The sequence below is a fragment of the Scyliorhinus torazame genome, chromosome 3, assembly GCF_047496885.1.
Source record: "Scyliorhinus torazame isolate Kashiwa2021f chromosome 3, sScyTor2.1, whole genome shotgun sequence".
Classification (NCBI taxonomy): domain Eukaryota; kingdom Metazoa; phylum Chordata; class Chondrichthyes; order Carcharhiniformes; family Scyliorhinidae; genus Scyliorhinus; species Scyliorhinus torazame.
The window spans coordinates 34,053,599-34,070,941 of record NC_092709.1 but is presented as its reverse complement, the minus strand read 5'-3'; the positions used below and the strand labels follow the sequence as shown (position 1 = coordinate 34,070,941).

Sequence of the window (17,343 nt, the reverse complement as noted above, 5' to 3'; positions counted from 1 at the left end):
CGATTTCAAATAAGAGCAGTGGAGGTTGTTGGCGGACGAGGCGGTGTGTGAGAGGGTGAGGAAATGTATGCAAAACTACCTGCAGGCCAATGACACAGGGGAAGTCTCAGCTGCGCTGCTTTGGGAGGCGCTGAAGGCAGTGGTGAGAAGGGAGCTGATTTTGATTAGAGCACATAGGGACAGGACGGACAGGGCAGAAATGGACCGACTGGTAAGGGAGATCTTACAGACAGACAGGAGATATGCAGAGACCCCGACGGCAGAGCTATTGAGGGAACGACGAAGGCTACAGACTGAGTTTGGGGTGTTGTCCACGGGTAAGGCTGTGGAGCAGCTTAGGAAGGTGAGGGGTGCGATTTACGAGCACGGGGACAAAGCCAGTAGAATGCTGGCACAGCAACTGAGGAAGAGGGAGGCGGCCAGGGAAATAGGGAAGGTAGTCGACGGGGGGGGGAAACTAGGCAGGGGATCCGGCAGGGCTGAACAAGGTGTTCAGGGACTTCTATAGTAAGCTTTACATCTCGGAGCACCCCCCCCCCCCCCCACCACCCCTCTCCCCCCCCACCCCCCCCCCCCCCCCCCCCCCACCCCCCAACCCCAGGGGGTTGAGGGGATGAGGCGCTTTCTGGATGGACTGACCTTCCCAAACGTGGGCAGGGGACTGGTAGACGGGTTGGGGGCCCCGATCTGGACTGAAGAAATATTGAGGGGCTTGAGGGCCATGCAGTGGGGTAAAGCCCCGGGGACGGATGGGTACCCGGTGGAGTTTTACAAAAGGTTCTCTGAGATAGTGGGGCCGGTGCTAGTTAGGGTTATTAATGAGGCAAGAGACAGAGGGGTGCTACCCCCGACGATGTCACAGGCCACCATCTCCCTGATATTGAAACGGGACAAAGACCCGGAGGCATGTGGGTCCCATAGGCCGATCTCTCTGCTCAACGTAGGTGCTAAAATACTGGCCAAGCTCTTGGCTGCTGGAATTGAGGACTGTGTGCCGGACGTTATTATGGAAGATCAGACCGGGTTCGTCAAGGGCAGGCAACTGGTGGTCAACCTAAGAAGGCTGCTGAATGTGATCATGATGCCCCCAGAGAGTAGGGAGGTAGAGGTAGTTGAGGCAATGGATGCCAAAAAGGCTTTTGACCGGGTTGAGTGGGACTATTTATGGGAGGTGCTGGGACGATTTGGGTTCGGGGAGGGCTTTATCGACTGGGTCAGACTGTTGTTCCAGGCTCCAGAGGCGAGTGTGGGAACGAATAGGAGGACATCTGACTATTTTAGGCTGTACCGTGGGACAAGGCAGGGGTGCCCCCTCTCCCGACTGCTGTTTGCGCAAGCAATAGAGCTGCTGGAAATTGCCCTGGGAACTTCTAGGGGTTGGAAGGGGCTGGTACGGGGAGGGGTGGAACATAGAGGGCGAGATTCGCCGATATTGAGGCCAAGTGTTCGCGCCGTCGTGAACGCCGACGTGAACATGGCCCAGGCATGACCTATTCTGGCCCCCACAGGGGGCCAGCACGGCGCTGGAGCGGTTCACGCCGCTCCAGCCTCCTTACGTGGCGCAAAATGGGTGCCGCGCCAGCGCGTGCACGCGCAGTTGGGGCAGCTCAACTCTGCGCATGCGCGGGGAACTTCTTACGCGCGCCGGCCCCGACCCAACATGGGGTCGGTGTTCAGGTGGGCCCCGGTCGTGGGCCAGACCCCATCAGAGGCCCCCCGGTGAAGGAGCCCCACTCCCGCTCCACACAGGCCGCCCCCCAGGGTTCCCGCAGAGTTCCCGCCGGCAGCGATCAGGGATGAATGGCGCCGGCGCGACTGTCATTTTTTCCGCCGGCTGCTCGGCCCATCCGGGCCGGAGAATCACCGCTCGCCGTTTGCGGCGATTCTCCGAGCGGGCCGGCACGATTCTCGCGGCACAGGTTTCGGGGGGGTGGGAGAATCGCGTACGGGTGTCGGGGCGGCGTGGAGCGACTCGCGCGGCGTCCCAGCGATTCTCTCACCTGGCGTGGGGGGGGAGGGCGGGAAGAATGCCACCCTTAGTTTCGCTGTACGCCGACAACCTGCTCTTATACATCACGGATCCAGTGGCTGGGATGGATGAAATCATGGGAATCATGAAGGAATTCGGCCGGTTTTCGGTGTACAAACTGAACGTTGTTTGTAGTCCGGGCGAGGGGCCAGGAGGGTCGGTTGAGGGGGCTGCCGTTCAGGCTTGTAGGGGACAGTTTTAGATACTTAGGGATACAGGTAGCGCGGGACTGGGGCCGTCTGCACAAGTTGAACTTATCTCGGTTGGTGGAGCAAAGGAGGGTCGAGTTCCGGAGGTGTGATGCGTTCCCACTGACACTAACGGGGAGAGTGCAGACGGTTAAAATGACAATCCTCCCGAGATTCTTGTTCGTCTGCCAGTGTCTCCCCTTTTTCATTCCGCGGTCTTTTTTCAAGAAGGTCAATAAAATGATTATGGGATTTGTGTGGGCGGGAAAGTCCCCGCGCGTGAAGAGATTGATGCTCGGTAGTAACCAAGGGGAAGGGGGACTGGCGCTGCCAAACTTTAGTAACTACTACTGGGCGGCCAACATAGCTATGATAAGGAAGTGGATGGTTGGTGCGGGGTCGGTTTGGGGGCGGATGGAGGCTGCTTCGTGCAGGGGCACCAGTTTGGCAGCCCTGGTCACGGCGCCCCTGCCGCTCCCGCCGGCACGGTTCTCCACCAGCCCTATAGTGGTGGCGACTTTGCGGATCTGGGGCCAATGGAGAAGGCACGTGGGGGGATTGAGAGCATCGGTTTGGTCCCCAATTTGCGACAATCACCGGTTTGCCCTGGGGAATATGGACGGAGGGTGGGGGGGGGGGTTCCCGAGCATGGCGGAGGGCTGGGATTGAGAGGATGGGGGGTTTGTTCTTGGAAGGGAGTTTCCCGAGCATGAGGGCATTAGAGGAGAAATTTAGGCTGGCGAGAGGGAATGAGTTCAGGTATTTGCAGGTGCAGGGCTTTCTAAGCAGACAGAATCCATCCTTCCCACGAATGCCATTTAGGGGGATCCAGGACAGGGTAGTGTCAAGTGGTTGGGTGGGGAAGGGGAGGGTCTCGGATATATATGAAGAACTTATGGGAGCAGAGGAGACACAGATCGAGGAGCTGAAGCTTAAGTGGGAAGAGGAGCTCGGAGGGGAGATAGAAGAGGGCTTATGGGCGGAGGCGTTGAGCAGGGTAAACGTGACCACAACATGCACTAGGCTCAGCCTGATTCAATTCAAGGTCGTCCACCGGGCCCACATGACAGTGGCCCGGATGAGTACATTTTTTGGATTGGGGGACAGGTGCGCCAGATGTTCGGGAGGACCAGCGAACCATGTCCACATGTTCTGGGCATGCCCAAAACTCAGGGGGTACTGGCAGGGATTCGCGGATGTTATGTCCCGGGTTCTGAAAACAGGGGTGGTGATGAGTCCAGAGGTGGCTATTTTTGGGGTTTCGGAGGACCCGGGAGTCCAGGAGGAGAGAGAGGCTGACGTTTTGGCCTTTGCTTCCCTGGTAGCCCGGCGACAAATTCTGTTGGCATCGAGGGACTCAAAACCCCCGAAGTCGGAGGCCTGGCTATTGGATATGGCGAGCTGGAGAAAATTAAGTTCGCTTTGAGAAGTTCACTGTCAGGGTTCGCCCGGAGGTGGCAATCATTTATCGACTTCTTCACGGAAAATTAATCGTCATCAGGGGGAGGGCGGGAGGGGGGTTAGGGTAACGTAGATTAGGGGGGTAGTTAGGCTGGTACTTGTAGGATGAGAGCTGGTTTTCTTGCACTATATTGATTGTTTTTTGCACACTGTTTTATATTGTTGTTGTTTATTATGCCAAAATGTCTTAATAAAATTGTTTATCAAAAAAAAAAGAGCAGTGGAGGTATCCCTCGTGTCCTGGCCAATATTTATCTCTCAGTCGATTTTGTAAATACAAATTACTGCATCTGGTCATTATCAGATTGAGGTTTTCTGTGCACAACCGGTCTGCCGGGTTTTCCTACATTAGAACAGTGGCTACACTTCAAAAAATATTCCATTGGCTGTGAAGCACTTTGAGACATCCAGTGGTCATGAAAAGAACTATACAAATGCAGGTCCTTCCTTTGCCTTCCTCTTCAACTTAATAACACTCACAAAGCATGCCATTTGGGGGGAGGTACCACAGATGTGTCAGTACCTCAGAACAGATGGAGCAGCAAGATTGAAGAAAAAAACGAGGGATAAACATTGGAAGTTGGAAGCGGAAAACCTGAAAGGAAGAGAATTGGGGTGGTGGGGGTGGGAGAGGCAGAGATTGGGAAGGGGAGACAACAGTGGGGATTTGTTAGCCCGACAACACCACCAAGAACCGGGGAAATGACAACTTGGAATTTATTGCCGAAAGATTGCTATCATCGGCTCCGTGCATGTGTACAATAAAAGATAGTGCACAGGGATTCATCAGTGCCATGGCAGAATGCAAAGAAGGTGATCTGGTTACTCCACGATGTACCAGTCAGACCACATGTGGTGCTGTCTCCATAACCATAGTATTTGGGAAGGTGCAGTGTAGAACAAGGTCCCGGTGATAAAGTTGAGTTTGTGTTCCTGTTAAGAGGTGATGAGGTGAAATGCTGATTATTTTGAAAACCAAAGGGATTTGTTTAAATGCATTCCGAAGACAAAGGTTTTAAATGCTCTGGAATATAACATGAAAATATGGAGTAAATTCAGGCAGAATTATTTCCACACAGAAAGAATAATAGACAAGGTGGGCAAGTTACCATCGAAAGCCATGTATAGTATACACAGGCACAAGAGAGTTGGATGTATTTCTGGAAAAAGGCAGCCTTGGGGGAAGTGAGGAGTGTGGCTGAATTGCAATCACTTACAGTGGGGAATAGAGGGGGGGATTTTTTGGGCCAAATGTTCTTTTACTGCGCGTCTTTTTTTCCTCCCCAAAAGTCTTCTGAAGTCATGTTCTGCTTTTCATTTACACCTGAAGATCAAATTCAGATTTTGAGACTTTCCCATCTCATAAATGTTTGAAATTATACCTGCACCTTTTGTAAATAGCACATAACGTTTAACCAAGTCAACGGAAATGTAAAGTGAAAATTTCAGTTTCTACCATCTGGGCACTTTTAGCATTATTAATTCTATTTTGCAGCTGTACCAAAAGTCATATTTTGGTACTCTGAATAATATTTCAGGTTAAGTGACTTATCTATACAGTCAGATCCAGGAGCCATTCCAACCCTTGGCTGAGCTACCAGTTCACTTGCACTAATTAACTTTCCTTCATTATGCAACCGGCACAAATGTAAGTCAGTCATCCGAGTTAATAGTAAACTGAAGGCCAACATGAAGAGAAATAATAATTGCAAACTGTACCTTTAGAACAACTTTCTCTTTCAATATAATGGAATTTGAAAACAGAGTAACAGTGCTCACCTTCAGAACTAAGGAAATTTGATAGTAACTTCTGGAGTATAGACATGCGCAGTTAAACGCAGAAATCCAAAGGCTGCTGTGCGCCCCATACCAATTAATTTGGCCAAGGGGTGGCTACAGTTGTGTGAACTTGCTGGACTTGCCCACCAGTTTTGCGCTCAAAATTGCTGAAAAAGTTAGAGCGAATGAATTCAGGGGTAGGAGGGTTTTAACAGCATGTTAAGTGATAATTGGTACCAAGGTCCTGAAACTTAATTTTATAAGTATGGAATTGCATGCCTTCAGAGATGTTAATTAGGGTTAAAGAGTTTGAAAGAAAACTAATATATTTTGTTTTACTTTTCCTGACACCTTTATCCCTCTTAATCGTATTTGGTTTTCCTAATCTCTATTTCTGTGATAAAGGGAAAACAAACAATCTGACAAATGGATAAATTCAGAGCAGTTGCTCAGCACAATAGAATACACGAGGCACCATTTTCCATCGATCATTGAGGTGAGTTCAATAACTCCCTATGAGCCAAATAAATGAAGATTAGAGCTCAAGGCCTTCACTAGAAGCAGACTGCAATTTCCTGTAACTATTGTTTACTTCATTGAGTTCCATGCCAAGTGAACGGCGCACCATCTTTTCACTATATAAATGAAAATTTCCTCTATCATAGCTGGCTCCACTTATGCTCACACAATCTGAGTAAATATTAAAACTGTAACTCCAGCTGGTTTGATCAACAATAGTGTTGCAGTCATTCTTTCCAATGGAGACACATGTCAAAATAGAGATGTAACTCTGATAAAGCTGTCACGCTCTCTCCTCCAGGCAGCGATACATCCAACTTTCCCACACTGTCCAGACCACCAGCTTTCTGGGCATTCACTCTCTCCCCCACTGCTTGTTAAGTGATTGTGAATGAATCATCACACTGACAAGTGCTGTTCCTTTGGGGGAAATAAATGACTCCTGCATCGCACTGTGCTCAGAAACATCATTGGAGCTGACCATTCAACAGAAACACTTACAGCAGAAAGCTTACTGAAGCAGTGTACGTCAGGTTCCGGGAGTGTAAAGCGGGGTCGGGGAATACCACTGCTGCTGTTCAGCTGACCTGTCAGCCATAGGCACTGACGACCTGGCCTAGCCTGAATCCCACATCTGAAAAACATCAATCATACAAGTGCACATCAGCACTCAGAACGACAAGACATAACATTTACCACTTCACAGGTCGGCACAACATCGAGGGCCGAAGGGCATGTACTGCGTTGTAATGTTCTATGTTCTATGTTCTATGTAAGTAGACTAAAAATGAAGCGTTCCACTAAATGTTGCCCTCTTAGTAACTTCTCAAATCTGGCTCTTTGTGGAAGATTTACAATTGTACAACTGTTCACTTCTTCCCACATAAGGAACGTCTGGCTTAAGGAACAGTCACTTTGTAACTTTGATCATCTGGCTTATGACTTCAGGACTGCTAATCCATGTGTAGAGAGGATACAAATAAGTTCTCAGAAGATGTTACAGGTTCCAACTTCTTGTATTTACAAACAAAGATGCTACCACAAGTTCAAAAGACGAAACGCCTCTGCAGTACCAATTGGTTTTCCGGCATTTTTCATTTCTAAACTTGAAGGCTTGCAGTGAGAATTGTGGATATGCTTCAGAGGCATTCCAGATGCTGTTGGATTCCAGCCTAGTAACGACTGCGTTACCAGCAGTTGACTGGCTACCAACGTTCCTGGCGGTGTACACCATAATCCCTCAAAACCTATCACCATTGGAGACTTTTTCAGGCCCGCAAAGCAGCCAGATAGACCAGCCACCTTTAGATTATGGAGCCTCAGGGTATGTCCAAATAGTAGAGTTCACGGCAACCAACTACATCGAAACTATCGCTTCTCCATTGTCTGCAGCAAGCAATTACCTCATTGTTGTTTTTCTCAGTGAAGCACATTAAGACGCTCAAGAAGTTTGAAGATAGCATCATTGCACACCTCTTCATTCCCAAATTGGGTTGATGCCTTGAGCTAGTGGTAAGTGGATGATTTTACCAAAGAAGTTTAAACATAAAATGCTCCAGGGGGAAAAAGTAAGCTGAACAAACCTCCCCTCCCGCCCCCACCTTCCCCCAGAAAGTAAAAAATAAGGCCCCTGATATCTTAAGGAACAACACAATGTTGTCACCAACATTTACCCTTTCACAGCTTAAAGTAAGGAAAAGAGCAGAGGAGGAAGATTAATTCTAAATTAAGCTGCATCACCACATTTTTGTTGACTCCATAGCAAACCAAAAGTTTCTTCCGTTCATAATTAATTTTTGGAATTTAAATTGGCATGAAAAATATACCCAATCAAGCATTTTGTGCGTTAAGTGTTTCCAGAATTGCAAAAGTATCCAACCACGAGTCAGTAATAGTATCCAAGTAGTTGTACCACTCTTCACTCACCAGTCTGCAAATAGTAACCGAGATAATGATTGCCAATATGCCATCATTTGGCAAAGGTGGTAGTCACATTCCCATGGATCCTATCATTAACTAACGTTAGCACAAGCACACATTCCAGCAGAGATCTCTGAAATGATCAGGAGTGAAAGTTTGACAAATCTTCCTTCTCGCTAGCAAGATGCACAAAAAGCGCATTTACAGTGGCTTGGGCGAGATCAGTATAGGCCCTGGATCGAGCTTGGCTCCTTCTCATCTCTATGGCTGTTTTCACGTACATAAGATAGTGTCGCTGCCAACTAGGCCAAAAGGCGATTTCAAAAGATAATTCTGCTGAGTTACAACTTCAGTCACAACTGGAAACCCTTGCCATTTGTCCCTTCCGTTGTCAATGACCACTGAGACCAGACATAGATTCCATAGAATTTACAGTGCAGAAGGAGGCCATTCGGCCCATCGAGTCTGCACCAGCCCTTGGAAAGAGCACCCTACCTAAGCTCCATGTCTCCACCCTATCCACTTTATCCCTGTAACCCAATCACCCCACATAACCTTTTTGGACGCTAAGGGCAATTTAGAATGGCTAATCCACCTAACCTGCACATCTTTGGACTGTGGGAGGAAATCGGACCACCCGGAAGAAACCCACGCAGACACGGGGAGAACGGGCAGACTCCGCACAGACAGTGACCCAAGCCAGGAATCGAACCTGGGACCCTGGAGCTGTGAAGTAACTGTGCTAACCACTGTGCTCCCGTGTCGCCCACATCCGCAGGTGAGATCAAATGCTGCAAATTAGGAAGTCAACTTGCGGCCTTTCGGATCTGTCTCACACATGAACAATCTTGGCAGTTCGTTTATTCGTTATGTGTTTTTTTAAACATTAAAAGTAACAGTTTTGAAGTCCCAACCTCTGATTTTTGTTTTTTAGATACTTGCCTCCCTTCCCTCTCGTGAAGCCAATCTTTACTGGGGTACGGTTCCATGGCATCAGTCACCTACTGATTCCAAGCAACCACTCTTCACACATCTTCCTAGGTAGCAAGTCTAGGCTGATGATACAATCGAGGAGGCACCAAAGCCAAACAGTTTTTTTGTTCTTGTCCAATATCTAGTCAATGTTTATCCCTCCACCATCATTAACGTCAAAGGCTTTAGAGAGGGTGCAGAAGAGATTTACCAGGATGTTGCCTGGTAGGGAGGGCATTAGCTATGAGGAGTGGTTGAATACACTCAGTTTGTCCTCATTGGAACGATGGAGGTTGAGGGGCTACCTGATAGAGATCTACAAAATTATGAGGGGCATAAACAGAGTGAATAGTCAGAGGCTTTTCCCCAGGGTAGAGGCGTCAATTACTAGGGGGCATAGGTTTAAGGTGCAAGGGGTAAGGTTTAGACGAGAAATACGAGGCAAGTTTTTTACACAGAGGGTAGTGGGTGCCTGGAACTCGCTGCCGGAGGAGGTGGTGGAAACAGGGACCATATTGACATTTAAGGGGCATCTGGACAAATACATGAATAGGATGGGAATAGAGGGATACGGCCCCAGGAAGTGTAGAAGATTTTAGTTTAGACGGGCAGCATGGTAGGCACGGGCTTGGAGGGCCGAAGGGCCTGTTCCTGTGCTGTACTTTTCTTTGTTCTTTGTTCTTTGTAAATTGTCTTGCCATTACCATGTTTTTTTAAATTTTTGCAATTAAGGGGCAATTTAGCATAGCCAATCCACCTACGCTGCACATCTTTGGGTTGTGGGGGTGAGGCCCACACAGACACGGGGAGAATGTGCAAACTCCACACGGACACTGACCCGGGGCCGGGATCGAACCCGGCTGCTCAGCGCCGTGAGGCAGCCGTGCTAACCACTGCTCCACTATACCGCCCTGCCATTACCATGTTACTCTTCGTGGGACTTCACTGTCCACAAAACTGGCTGCCATGTTTCCTACATTGCAACAGTGACCACTATTCCCATTCACTGCAGGTTGTTTTGGAGTGCTCAGAGATTGTGAAAGATGTAATATAAAATTTAAGTCTCCCTTCCTTTTCTACACTTTTGCGTATCGTAGCGAAATTCAAGTGGACCCGACTAATTTTTCCACATTCCCAACGGAGGGTGGCCCAGCTACTACAAAACCTAACCTGTTCATTTATAAAGGAGTCCAATCTATTGCTTTTACCTCTGCAGTCATTCAACCTCATAGACCTGAACACTTGAATTACTTTCCCATGCTCACTTACTCCCATTAAAACTGCAACATAACATTTCCTGAAACTATCAGAAGGAGCTTTATTAAAAAAGAAATGCATCAGGCACAAAGGACTCATGCAATATATTCCCTAGACTGCCGCTTACGGAAAGGGGAAGGGAAAAAAAAAAACACTTCTTCACTGTAGCTCAATAACTCGATTAACCCTAGCTGGACCTTTTATGGTTCAGAGGGGTTGACCTACTTTCAAAGCTGAATATATTTAAGATTTATGGCATTCATCAAGTGCCACAGATTGCAGAGTACAAGTCGACCTTTGAAGTCACAAGAAATCCTTACAAAAATCAGGGTTGACTTATACGCATGTGAACCGGTGGTCGCCATTTTGAAATGTCATCAGCATCCAATGCAAAGAGTGGTGTACCTTAAACTCCTGCACACCTTCACAACACAACCATCTGCTTGGTCAAAAAATAAAAGCAAATTACTGCAGATGCTGGAATCTGAAACGAAAGAGAAAATGCTGGAAAATTGCAGCAGGTCTGGCACCATCTGTAGGGAGAGAAAAGAGCTAACGTTTCGAGTCTGATGACTCTTTGTCAAAGCTTGGTCCCTTACCCCCAGTTGTAAGGTACCATGCATCTGAGTAAAACAAGTATCTGTGGGGTAAAAGAATTAAGGCTGATTACTAATACGAGTATGGCATGTCGAGGCTGAAAAAGGAAACTGACATGTACGCCAAGTAAATGCAACACGTCCAGTCAACCTATACGCCATGATTTATGGTACTCGATTATTTAGACTGGTGAAAGGGATGCACCCCAAAAGCACCCCTGTCTAGCCGGAGTTGATACAAACTATTTACCCTGTTGCAAAAAGTGTTTTTAAAAATACACTGAACGCAGCCAATCCAGAAAACTGCTTCCCATAAGAGGTATCAAATTCTCAATCACTCATAGCTTGCCAACTATTTCTGCAACCTCTGAAAATCAAAACAGCCAGTCCTGACTAAGACTGGAAAATTCCACTCACTCATTTACTAGCCATGAGTTATTTTCCAGATTTGGAAAACAGGAAAATCAGCACGATTCACTGGCCTCTGAAGTGAAACACTCCCCACTCTATTACCTACTTCTAACTTGTGTGCCTCACTGTTCCAACTTAAGTTCCCAGCTCCGCATCAATCTCTGGCCACCAAAAGTTGATCTGTCGGTATAATTCTTGCCAAACCCTACTTAATGACAACCAAAAGCTGGGTACATACTAATGAAGAGCAATGACAGCTTTAAATACAGCATCTACTCAACTCACTTTGATTTCCACCAGTTGGTGTAAGTGGCAGTCCATACCTTGTCTGAACATTGAAATTAAATTTCCCAGAGCTTCAAGGGGCATTTTCACACCAAATTTAAAATCGGGCTGGAATGTTGCACTTCATGGAGTTTCAAACTTCGGCTGTGCGAGGCTGGCCCCCCTATCCCCCTCCCTTTCAAACCTGCTTGCCCACACTGGGGAGCCTCCCATTTATGTTAAGGCCCCCACCTATCCTCTTCACACCTCCCCTTCCTCCCCCCCCAACCCCCATCATGTCCACCCCATCAAAGAGCGTCCCCATTTATTGTTAAGCCCCAATTCCACACTTCAGCAACAGCACAAAGCGGAAACCTCTCTGCAGTAACCCCCAAAGTTATCGAGGATGTACATTTTCTACCAGTGCGTGGGAAACGCGGTAAACAGATAACACACAATACTCAAAATTGTTGCATGTATGCTTTGGCAGAGGACAAAGAAGAAAGGAGCTCTTTTCCTCCTGCTTCAAAATTCCTCCTACATCAGAAGTTAGTAGAATTACCAGCCATAAATTATTCCCACTTGAGCCTGAACAACAACTGTAAATTTTGCAACTCTCTGCTCCCAGCAGAGTTTCACTCAACAGGAACTCACATCAGAGTAATAGGTGTTGCAGTCGGAAATGTCGTGTTATGTACTCTGGGATAACACAGGCTGCAACTGGATGCAGCTTTAACCAAAAGATACTCCAGACCTTGAAATTAATTCAATCTGATTTATTGAACCAGTTAGCACAGTTCTCTATGAGTTCGACTCTCTGCTAACCTAAGTGTGGTTACTCATTCTGACTGAACCAGACTAGCTCTTAGCCACGTGCTGGAGGTGTGATACTGTACATACACCCTGACTCACTCTGTAGATGTTCATCAGTGGAAAGAGGCGGAGTGTGAGTGCCTCGTGCCTTTCATAGTGAGATACCACCCGTGAGTGTCCTGCCTGCTCATTGGTCCTGTCCTGTTCTCTGTGTTCATTAGCTGCCTGTCTGTATATCATTATCTGCATGTCTGCATATCATGACAGAAAACATTGCTGCATTTTCCAGGCTCAAGTGAAGAGAAAAATCAGCAGGATCTTTAAAGATCAGTTCAGATGAAAGGGGGGGGGGGGGGGGGGCTGCTACACTTTGGAGTCCAAAGAGATCCTTCCTTGATCTAACGACACAGAGAGAGCTGTCAACCATATCCACTTCTGGAGGCTTGATTGTTAAAACAGTAAAAATGAATGTTAAATAAGTATAAGCAAGCGGTGATTGACGAATGTTAGAAATTCACAGTCACTTAGAATGTAATTCTGCTTGGCCTCTGACTGAAGGTGTGTAGTGCCACTTCATTGTGCCAGCCACCTTATTTCTGGGTAATGATTTGAAGTGTTTTGGGGTGTATTTATTTTTATTATGAAAGTATCACCAGGGGCATAAGGCAGCAACATTTTTGCTGATGAGGACCCCTTGAGAATATCTCTGATGTCAGTACGATTCCGGATTTCCTCAGCCAAAAGCTAATTGGCAACGTTCAACTAATAAGATGTGCCTCATCTGTGCATTGTGTTTCGTATATACAACACGCACACACACACGCACACACAGGAGGAAAAGGCAACTAGGGTTCCTGTAGCACATATAGGCATAAGTTTAATTTTTTTCTATCAAGACCAAACTTGAACTCTTTTGTATCAAAGATAAATCAAGCCTTTAGCACATCTCCTATATCTATGGACTTTGAGCTGGCCGGGATAAATTACACTCCACCAACATAAAAAGTCGAACAACTGTGCATCCTGAGCTGTACTTCTCATGCTACATCTGCCACATATACCATATTTTAAATATTCATCGCCCACAGCAAATGAAAAGCTCCAGTTGGATTCAGTGATCTCTCTGCCACGTGACATCTCCACAGCAGAGTGACGTTAGGGTTCCTACAACTGGCCTCTGGCTCTTGGGTCATGTTACCATCCCATTTGATGTTATAACTGGACAGGAAGATCCCAGAATGGAACCCTGGCTCAAAAGACCACAACTTTTACTTTTTATTAATAAATCATGGGAGGAACAAAGTCGCAGGACTGCTAATTAGTTTTATCAACAAGAAAGAAAATTAAACATGAAAAATTGGATTGGATTATATTGGCGCTCATTCTCTGTGACGTTGTTGACCCGGAAGAAGTAATGCATCCTTTCTGCGTATTGGTCCCAGTCTTCAACAACGGCGTCAAATGTATGTAACCGCCCAAACAGAGGATGGCAAATCAAGTACATCCAAACCTGGGTCCAGAAAATCGGGGAGGTGGCTCAGCCAAGTAGGTCGCAGCGTCAACAGCAAACCAGTTTACTCCTCGTCGCCAATTTAATAAGGGCAGGGGGAGTCCAGGCCGAGTAAAATAAAGAAACCTAGTTTTACTTGCAGCACGATATATACACTGCCCAGTAGATCCCTACCGGTTCCTGTTCTGCTCAGTGCCTTACTGGCCTACCTTTTACACAAAGGTTAATAGAGATTCCCCAACTCTTGCGGAGGAGCTCGCACTCTGCAAGGACCACGGGGAGGATAATCATTCACACCCCGTAGGCCCCGAACTAGCTATTACACTCAGATAAGAAGCAGACTCAGCGTACCCCACTTAGTCAAAGACATGACTATGTCGCAACCAAAAGATGAGATATGAAAAACACATTAGAGCATCACCATGTGGCACAGACTCCATCTCTGCCCATTTACACTTTGGCTCCTGCACTACTGTTACCTTAAATTGTTCTTTTTGCTGTTGCAGCTCTTCTTATCTCATTCCCTACCTTCCCATCATTTGTGTTTCTTCACCAGAATCATGTCCTCTGGTTAAAAGTTGAACTTACTCTGCTTGCAAAAAATTAATAAAGGAAAATCTGACTCATTATCAGGAGTAAACACAGAACATTTTCTAGCATTGCTGATTATAGAATTATGGAATTCACTTCATCAAAATTCGTTTTTAAAATGTGACAATTCTTGGAGTACATGCTTTTCAATTAAAATAGTGTGATTTCCACATCGCAAATATAGTACATTTCTGAAATTCCTCATAAATCTCTCTCCTCTGGACTGTGTCAGCCACAGCAATTGAAATTATGCTCATAGCTTTTTCAGAGCTTAAGAAACGGCACGTCTTGATAGTTGAGGCCATATAGCATCAGTATCTGGAGCCTTGCCTGTGGCAAACAAGTTTTTTTTTAACTTATTGAAATTGCCCCATTCTTTGCTTTCCAATTAAGGGGCAATTTAGCGTTGCCAATCCACCTACCCTGCACATCTTTGGGTTTTGGGGGTGACATTCATGCAGACACGGGCAAATGTGCAAACTCCAGACAGACAGTGACCCAGGGCTGGGATCGAACCCGGGTCCTCGGCGCCGTGAGGCATCAGTGCTAACCAATCAGTGCCATCGTGCCGTCTGCCATGGCAAACAAGTTAATTGTTTTGCTAAGCTTCTCCACTGTAGGCTTTCTATGGTTCCTCAGTGACAGTGTTCTCTCTAGAACAGGGGTCAGCAGCCTATGGCCCGCGAGCCAAATATGGCTCAGAATGGAAACAAAAATGGCTCTTTTGTCATTCCCAAAAACCTTTTCAATTAGAAACAGGGCGAGAGGAGAGAGGACCGAGAGGTCAAATACAGCGCTAAGGGGAGAGGTCGGTGAGTTCAAATGCAGCGTCAAGGGGAGTGGTCAGTGAGTTCAAATACAGCGCTACGGGAGTGGTCGGTGAGTTCAAATACAGCATGAGACAGGAAAGGTCGCTGAGTTCAAATACAGGAAGAAATTACTACAGTTTGGGAGAGATTATTTAAAATAATTATGGAAGTCGGTGGCTGGACGTCGGAGCTGGCGTAAAAGCCAGGAAAGCTGAAGGGAGAGGTGTAAAACCTGAAAGAAAAACCTAAATGGAAGCAGCAGAGGGAAAGCATCATTTGAAGGAAGATTTAAAGCGTGACTTTTGAAAGCGGAACTTGAAACTGTTGGTGTGGAAGCCAGGGTGGCTCATGGTATGAGAATCGTTTGAGGGGATTTTGAGGAGAAATCCATATTCACTTGGGTTCAGAGAAGAGTCCATCTTACTACAATAATCTTGTGAACTTAAAAGGGACTTTGTGTGTTAATGAGACCGTTGTACCACATGATCTACTCTGTAATCCGTCTTAATCTTTTTTTAAATTTAGAGTACCCAATTATTATTTTTCCAATTAAGGGGCAATTTAGCATGGCCAATCCACGTAGCCTTAGGATTGGGGTGCCTTATTGACCCCCTATAATTGCACTCTTATTTGATGTTTTTAAGTTTCCATTGATCTTTATGTTCGGACAGTGCCCCTAACAGGTGCGGCCCTTTTTTGCTTTGTCCCTCAGTCTGTTTCCTTTCTTTTGTTTTGTTGGTGGACCTCAAAAGAGTGGTGGCCAATCCACCTACCCTGCACATCTTTGGGTTAGGGGGTGAGACCCACACAGTCACGGCGAGAATCAGCAAGCTCCGCATGGACAGTGACCCGGGGTCGAGATCAAACCTGGGTCCTCAGCGCCGTGAAGCAATAGTGCTAACCACTGCATCAACGTGCTGCCCTTAATCAGTCTCAATATTAAAGTCTGTAATTATGAAAGTAAGGGGGGAATAAAGGAGTATTGTGTCGTAATCAAATTTTTCCATGTTCAATAAAAGTTTTTTTTCTTTTTAAAACTAATGAGTGTTCCTGTCACTTTGGTTCTCCACATTTTATAAAATAAAGTAAATGTTATGGTCTTTTAAGTCAAGGTTCCATTTTGGGATCTTCCCATCCAGTTATAACACCAACTGGGATCACAACACTTCATACATGCCCCAAGCATTCCCCGTGTTGAACGACATTGGGATATTCTGTCAGGATTTTAACCCGTCACTGGCACACCATTTAGCAGTCTGTTACTTTGAGCGGCCTTAGTACATTCAGAATCTTCTCGCGCGTTTCTGCACTCACGTGGGAGCGCGGAGAGCACTTGTTTAATCGACTCGGGAACTGTTGAGTCTTATCTGGAGAGGCAGTGCGGCTGACCCTGTAATACTGCTTTGAATGAAAAAGCTTCATGGTTTGCATTCTAGCCCTGGTGCACACCAAAGAATGATCTGTATTCCAGAGGCAGCTGTGACACTCCTTCTCTGACTCTGCTAGATGAAGGTGGCAATGCCTTAGGATATGTGTAACGCAAATATTGCGACCCTGGAAGTCAGCAGGGGCAACCGCAACGATTGCAACAACTACTGAGAAATCGTCTTGCTGAGCATCATGGGAAAATCATGTATCTATGTTGCTCTTGAATTAACTGCAGATCCTGGCTGAATGCACCGACACTGAATCCCACTGTGGTTTCAGAGCTGGAAGATCAGCCGTTGACATGATCACCTCAATACAGTAGCTGCAAACAGAAGCGCCATGAACAAAGGAGACCACTGTGTATTACATTCATCGATCTTAACCAGGCATTCCACCATGTAAGCAGAAGTGGTCTGTTTAAGCTGCTGGAGGGAGTTGGCTGCCCACCAAAGCTGCTCAACGTGATCCCCTCTTTCCCTTCATAACATGATGGGTAAGGTCAGCTATGACAGGCAACATTGGAACGCTTTGAGATCATCAGTGGGGTCAAACAGGGTTGCATTCTGATGCCGGAACTCTTTGACATATTCTTCTCTTTGCGGCTGTCACGTGCTTTCAGGTGATCTGTAGAGAGTGTCCACTGACACAGCAGAACTGATGGAAAGCTGATCGGCCTTGGACACTCGAGATCCAAGACAAAGGTGCGCCTAGTCCTCATCCATATTGCTCCACGTTGACAATGCTGCACTAACATTCAATATTGAGGAGCAGCTGCAGAAGCAAATGGACAGACTCT

At 46.6% G+C, this 17,343-nt stretch overlaps 1 protein-coding gene across 2 annotated transcripts in view; it reads right to left on the bottom strand.

Annotated features, from left to right (window-relative positions):
* Positions 1-17,343, bottom strand: part of jade1 (jade family PHD finger 1) — a 191,883-nt gene that overhangs the window by 161,994 nt on the left and 12,546 nt on the right. The window contains exon 1 of one of the 2 annotated variants that reach the window (XM_072495561.1): positions 6,478-6,610. The exons of the other annotated variant lie outside the window; for it this stretch is intronic. The gene's annotated coding sequence lies outside the window, so the exon portion shown is untranslated. Of the gene's footprint in view, positions 1-6,477; positions 6,611-17,343 lie in introns of those variants that run through there. 2 annotated transcript variants of the gene reach the window in all.